The sequence below is a fragment of the Solanum tuberosum genome, unplaced genomic scaffold (assembly GCF_000226075.1).
Source record: "Solanum tuberosum cultivar DM 1-3 516 R44 unplaced genomic scaffold, SolTub_3.0 scf00840, whole genome shotgun sequence".
NCBI classification, from domain to species: Eukaryota; Viridiplantae; Streptophyta; class Magnoliopsida; order Solanales; family Solanaceae; genus Solanum; species Solanum tuberosum.
Window position 1 is genome coordinate 1 of NW_006239755.1, and position 7,902 is coordinate 7,902.

At 30.8% G+C, this 7,902-nt stretch overlaps 1 pseudogene; it reads left to right on the plus strand.

Annotated features, from left to right (window-relative positions):
• The first annotated feature begins 1,710 nt into the window (after positions 1–1,710).
• The window catches only part of LOC107059115 (probable leucine-rich repeat receptor-like protein kinase At1g35710), an 8,278-nt pseudogene continuing 2,086 nt past the window's right edge, over positions 1,711–7,902 (plus strand).

Below are 7,902 nucleotides of genomic sequence, written 5' to 3' on the forward strand. Positions count from 1 at the left end.
GAAGGACATATTCCTAGTGTTCTAGGAGATCTCATTGGTCTTCGGGTGTTGAATATGTCTCACAATGGATTGAAAGGTCATATACCACCATCACTTGGTCGTTTATCTGTAGTGGAATCATTGGACCTTTCGTTTAACCATCTTTCGGGAGAGATACCACAACAACTTGCTTCTCTTACGTCTCTTGAATTCTTAAATCTCTCCCACAATTATCTCCAAGGATGCATCCCTCAAGGACCTCAATTTCTTACCTTTGAGAACAATTCATATGAAGGTAATGGATTACGTGGATTCCCCGTTTCAAAAGGTTGTGGCAATGATCATGTGTCAGAGACAAATTATACAGTATCTGCGCTAGACGATCAAGAAAGCAATTCTGAATTTCTCAATGATTTTGGAAAGCCGCTCAGATGGGCTATGGCAGTGGAATATGTATTGGATTATCCATAATATACGTCATGATCTCAACTGGAAATATGAAATGGCTTGCAAGAATCATTGAAGAACTGGAACACAAAATTATCATGCGAAGGAGAAAGAAGCAGCAAGGTCAAGGAAATTACAGAGGAAGAAATAATCGCTTCTAGACAAGTTACCAATAAAGAAGGATTTGATTTCAGAACTTCAGGTATTCAAGCTAAGCTCTACACTAATCTTTTTAGTTTATTCTAGCAACTAATATATTAGGTTTTATGCTTTTTGTTATCAACAAATACTTATTAACGCTTGATACGAATTGCTAGTAATCAGTTGGAAGCTGTGATAACAAACGCTAAAAAATTATAGTTGTATGACTCACTTTCTTATTTTTCAGATTTTCAGGTGCCAAGAATAAGAAGATGTTGGAGTAATGGATTTGGTTCTTCCTATGTTGAAGCTTATGATTTTTGGATTTGATTTTTAGTTTTATAAGCTTTTCTTAACTAGGGAAAATGTAATATTATGAAATTTGATGATATACAATAAATGTTGTGTGTATTGAGTGATGTGTATGCATTTCTTGAATCTATAATACTCACCTCAAAGAATCTAAGAGAGCTGAATGAATGGAGGAAGACATTTAGCATACCATAGAAGAGAGAGAACTAACAAAGAAGAATACGTAATAACCTAGGGTGTAACTGGTTAACTCACACCCCAAAGCTAGTTATTATGGTGGGAGAGGCCAAGTTTTACTTTTTGTGATAAGGTTGTCGTGGAAATAGTCTCTTGCAGAGATGTAGAGTGAGGTTGCATACAAATTACAATGCACCCTTGTGGTCCGGCCCTTCCCTACATAGCAGGAGCTTAGCCTTTTATTACACATACAGGCTTACTCAAAGTAAACTGTTTTTTTTCATTTGCATTCATCAATGATATTCCTCGTTGTGCTCATAGCACTTTGACACTTTCCTTTGCCAATTGCAATAATGTTAGTTTGAAACATTTGTGTGTTCTATTTCCAGATACAAGGGGGTATACTAGTTAGTTTGAAACAGCACTGGCAAGACAGAATATTGTAAAATGACCCTAACAACAGGGAAGTTCCGTAGTTCCGTCTAATCTATTCAAGGTAGCTGATAATTCACACGATGAATTTAATAGCTCAACCAACTCTGGAACAAATGGTGCACAAAATGGCTCATTACCATGACTATGGTGTTCTCATGTTACAACAGGTTACCAATATGACTCAATTACAAACAACTGTTACAACACGAAGCTTTGATGATGCAGCAGAAATGGTTATTGTGTCGAACTGCTGCTATGACTCAACATAATGAAGGAGAGATTCAAGAACAGGAAGCACAAAATCAAGAAGATATAGCTGATGTGCCTCAACTACAAATTCATGTTTGTGTTAGCAGTAAATGTAATCAGGTTATCCATCAAATCAAGATGTTGCTCTCTGTTCAATTTCCTAAAGAACAATCCTTCCATCAATGGAAAAATATTCCTTACCAGGTTGAGAGATTCATGCCTAAGATTAATATCAAACGTCTAAGATGAAGCATGCCTAGTCACGAAAATTATTGGATATGGTCCACTACTTTAGAGATAAGAATTGAAAACCAGACATGTATGTATCATACATTAAAAGTGGTCATGACCAACGTGTGATAACAGAACTATTTCGGTCACTTTGACCAAGTCCTTTGCTGAATTAAATGTGTAACTCAAAACAAACTCAAAATTTGACTTGAGAATGACCACATTTTCTCTGATAGCAACCAAATTTGCAAATTTAATGAAAACGCGTTTCCTGTTCTTTTTGGGACCAGGATATGTGTTTAATTACTATTTGCGAAAACAATCATATGAAGATTACTCCCTCTATCTCAATTTATAATGCATAGTCTGGATTTTCAAAAGCCAAATAGTTTAATTTTCACCAAAAATTCAGGCTGAAGTCTGTAAAAAATTTAAAATAAAATTTATATATTTTGTAACTACAGAAAAAGTACTATAAGTTACAATAATTTATTTGTAAACCATCTTCGGAGTAATCGCGTGTGAAGTGAAAGAATTGGAGTTTTTAATATCTAGAAACCATCTTCGGAGGTTGAAATATCTTAATCTATCTCTAATAAAAAAAACTATTAATATCCAGTTTTCATCAAGGGTCATTACCTATTCCGACAAATTACACAAGATACTTCATCATATCAAAAAATAATCTCAGAGAAGAAAATTCTTTTATTTGGAAAATCGATTTGAGAGTCATTGAAATTTAATTTTTATCAAAATATTCGAGCATGAAAAATGTGAAACTATTGGAGGTCTCATAAAATAAATACCCTTTGCAACACGACTTTATTTGGCAGATTGAAAAATCACCTAATTTTTTACACATTTCATTGACAAATTGGCCACTTACCATAAAATTACACTCACTCCTCGAAACCATAAGTCTCAGTTGTTTGTGAATAATCTGTGTTTCAAATTGAGATGACGATAGTTCAAGTAGGGAAAATAAATAACTTATTATTCGAATGTAAAACTACGCAAAAAAAGTGATATTCAAATTTAATTTGAATATATCATTTAAATTGATTGAATGACTTTATACGGAAAAATGACAATAATTGAGTGATTTTTCTATCACAAAATAAAGAACAGAAAAAATGACTTTTTGAATAATTGATGATAATATGAGAAGTCAATACTTGACACCTGCTATATAAATTCTCAGTAGTCAAATTAAATATAATGTAATCTAGAAATTTAATGGCTTAAGACGTAGAGTTGTTGGATATAGTCCATAACTTTAAAGATGAAAATGAGAACCAAACATGTCTGAATTAATATGTAATAACAAAACTATTCTGGCCACTTTGACTAAGTCATTGGATGATGGAGAATTGTTGGCTTTTCAATTTTTAAAAGAGCTTGAAAATAATTCCACACCATCACTATCTAACAAAAATATAACTTGAATTGATTAAGTGACTTTATACGTGAAATGACAATAAGTAAGTAATTTTTATGTAACAAACCAAAGAAAAGTGACTTTCCGAATAGTTGAGTGATTATGTGAAAAATCAACTCTTGACATCTACTACATGAATTAGAGATACTGTAACCTAGAGTTTTATTGATCTAAAACTGAAAATTATTGGATATAATCCACTACTTTAGAAATAAGTATTGAGAACCAGACATATTTGTATCATACGTTAAAAGTGGTCATGAACGATGTCTAATAACAAAACTATTTTGGCCACTCTGACTAAGTCCTTGACTGAAATAACTCAAAATTTGACTTGAGAATGAACATATTTTCTCTGATAGCAACCAAATTTGCAAATTTGAAGGAAACGTGTTTCCTGTTGATCATCAATTTATTTTAATTTTCTTCTTGGGACCAGAGAAATGTATTTAATTATTCTTTGCGGAAACAATCTTATGTAGCTTACTCCCTCTATCTCTAAATTTATAATGCATTGTTTGAATTTTCAAGAGCCATCCTTTAAATTTTTTAAAAATTTATATATTTAAAAACTATATAAAAAATACTATAAGTCATAATAATTGATCCACAAACCATCTTCTAAGTGGTCGCGTTTAAAGTGAAGAATTAGAGTTTTTAATATTCAAAATCCATCCCCGGAGGTTGACATAACTTAATCTATCTCTAATAAAACACTATTAAGAAATTCCTTTTATATATTTGTAAACTCGTTTGAGAGTCATTAAAATTTAATTTTATCAAAATATTCTAGCATGAGAAAGTTTAAACAGTTGAAGATCTCATAAAAATAAAATACCCTTTGCAATATGACTTTATTAGGTAAATTAAAAAATCACCTAATTTTTACACATTTCATTCAAATTGAGATGACGATAGTTCAAGTAGGGAAAATACATAACTTATTATTCAAATATAAAACTCGACAAAAAAAAGTGATATTCACATATATTTTTTACCATTATCTCATAATTTTCTTTATTCATTTTTCAAAAGTTCCACATCATAAGACATCAACATCTAGCAGATCCCCAACAAAATAAAACACCCCTTCTCAACACGGCTAAGACAGATTGAAAAATGACAACATTTTTTAAAAGACAAAAACAAACAACTCAAATTTGTAACAAAGACACTACGAATCATGGTAACGTCTAAGACTGAGAATTGTTGGATATGATCCACTATTATAGAGATGAGAATTGAGAACCAGACATGTCTGTGTCATACATTAAAAGTGATCATGACAGATGTCTGATAACAAAACTATTTTGGCCACTTTTGACCAAGTCCTTGACTGAAACAACTCAAAATTTGATAGCTGCCAAATTTGCAAATTTGATAAAAGCACGTTTCCGGTTGATTTGCAGTTTATTTTTTTTTAATTCTTGGGACTAGAGAAATTTGTTTAATTATTCTTTGCGAAAACAATCTTACGAAGCTTACTCCCTCTATCTCAATTTATAATGTATAGTTTGAATTTTCAAGAGTCAAATCCTTTAATTTTTATCGTAATTTCAGGCATGAAGTCTTTAAATTGTTAAAATAAAATTTGTATATTTAAAAACTACGTAAAAAGTACTATAAGTCATAATAATTAATCTGCAAACCATCTTCTAAGTGGTCACATTTAAAGGGAAAGAATTAGAATTTTTAATATTCACAAACCATCCTCAAAGGTTGAGATATCTTAATCTATCTCTAATAAAACACTATTAATTTGCGGTCCAATTTTCTTCAAGGGTCATTACCTATTCTAACAAATTCCACAAGATACTTCATATCAAAAAATAATCCGAGTGAAGAAATTCCTTTTATATATTTGTAAAATCGATTTGAGTCATTGAAATTTAAATTTATCAAAATATTCAAGCATGAGAACTTTGAAACTCTTGGAGGTCTAATAAAAATAAAATACCCTTTGCAGTACGCCTTTATTAGTTGGATTGAAAAATCACCTAATTTTTACACATTTCATTGACAGATAGGCCACTTACTATAAAACTACGTTCACTCCTCGAAACTCATAAGTCTCAGTTGTTTGTGAATAATTTGTGTTTCAAATTGAAACGACGATAGTTCAAGTAGGGAAAATAAATAACTTATTATTCGAATGTAAAACTCGAAAAAAAAATGATATTCTATGTCTACTATATTAGACGTTTTTGCCATTATGATTAGTGTATATTAAAGTGATGATGAAAAAGCTACCCTTCGTGTGGGCCCAACCTCACTCTTTGGACAATTTGCTTGCCACTTCTTTCCTCAAAACATATATTATCATTTCTTTCCTTTATATTTTTCAACTTACCATGATTTATTTATCTAAACATTGTTTAGTTATATGCATTATTTATTACATTAACGTATGGACATTATATTAAAAATATTTTTAGCGATATTTAATTAGCGGTAATAGCTTGATTGTCGCTAAACATGTACTTTTAATGACAATTAGCTCTTTTTGTAAGTGTCCCTAAAGCCTATAGCAAAATTGAATCTACTGACAATTAACTAATGTCGGTAAATGCTTTAGAACTCTTTGTTAATGTTTATATTTATTGCCGCTAAAAATTATTTTTGTTATATTAGGAAGAAATTAAATTTTTGTTTGGTTATTATCATTTATAACGTAAGATTTATATTGATACTTAATATACTTACTAGATTTATTAGCAAATTTTTTTAAACGTAACTTACAACATTAAATTAAATCCATATTTATTAGTATAATCTTACATTTGAATTGTGAATTTGACTTTTTAGTTTTATAAGACAAATTACATTAATTACATAATTAAACATTCGTATTTAGTTCGAGTTATTTTAAGGTTGTTCAGTAGTTCAGGAATGAAACTAATAATTCGCGTCGAATTTACGAGTGTCTTTAATACTTTTCTCTAAAAAAATTGTATGATATAGTCTGAAATTAAATTAATATATACAAGTATTCAAACTCCTATAGAGTGCAACATAAAATTTTAATTAGAAAAAATAATATTGGATTTAATAGTATGAAAAAATAAAATTGGATTTAATAGATATAAAATGAAATATTATATTGGGAAAATGCATAAGTATCCCCAACCTATGCCCGAAATCCCAGAGACATACTTATACTATAGTAAGGTCCTATTACCCCCCCCCCCCCGAAACTTATTTTATAAATAATTTTCTATCCCTTTTCGGCCTACATGGCACTATCAGCCAGATAGCTTGAAAAAATTGTCAACACGTGCCAGGCCCTGAAGATAGTGCCACGTAGGCCGAAAAGGGGTAAAAAATTATTTATAAAATAAGTTTGTAGGGGGGGTGGGGTTAATAGGACCTCAGTATAGTATAAGTGTCTCTGAAATTTCGGACATAGGTTGGAGGGGGGAGGGTACTTATGCATTTTCCCTATTATATTACGAACAACAGTAGTAGTCGAAACATAAATAAATATGCCTATTAAAAAATAATAATTGACATGACTATTTTACTGTTCTATCCATATTAACTACGTAATGTTTAATATTAAATCTTGAAAAATGAGTTGGAGAATAAATAATTAATGCTAACGTTAGTAATGAAAAATAATAATTTTCTTTTCTTGATATATTAAAAGTGACAAATAAAAATAAAAATCTATTTTTAAAATAATAAAAGTGTTAAAAATGAACAAGGAGAATGTATCATAATTGAAATTGTTAGGCCGTGCGCAGCACGGGCGTTCTTCATCTAGTTCAAATATAGTTTTGACCATATATTATCTCTTAATTTTCTTTGCTCTTTCATTTATTTGGCTATTCATTTTTGAAAAGTTCCACATCATCAGACATCAATATCTAGCAGGTCCAATAAAAATATAACACCCTTCTCAACACGGCTTAGACAGATTGAAAAATGACAACATTTTCTCAAAGACAAAAACAAAACAACCCAAATTTGCAACAAAGACATAACGAATCATCGTAACGTCTAAGACTGAGAATTGTTGGATATGGTCCACTACTTTAGAGATGAGAATTGAGAACCAGACATGTTTGTATCATACACTAAGAGTGGTCATAATCAATTTGTGAAACCAAAACTATTTTGGCCACTTTGATTAAGTCCTTGGCTGAATTAGACCTCTAAGACAACAATCCAAAATATGACTTGAGAATGACAACATTTTTTTCTCCGATAGCAGCCAAATTAGAAAATTTGGAAAAAACGTGTTTCCTGTTGGTCTTTAATTAGTATAAGCAAAACATTCTCTTCGCTTCAGTTTTTCACTCTTTTCTACCTCTTTACAGTTACTTTTGCTTCTACTGAGGAAGCAACTGCCCTCTTGAAATGGAAAGCAACTTTCAAGAACCAGAATTATTCTTTATTGGCTTCATGGACACCAAGTTTTAATGCATGCACGGACTGGTATGGAGTTATATGCTTTAATGGGAGGGTAAACACGTTGAATATTACAAATTCTA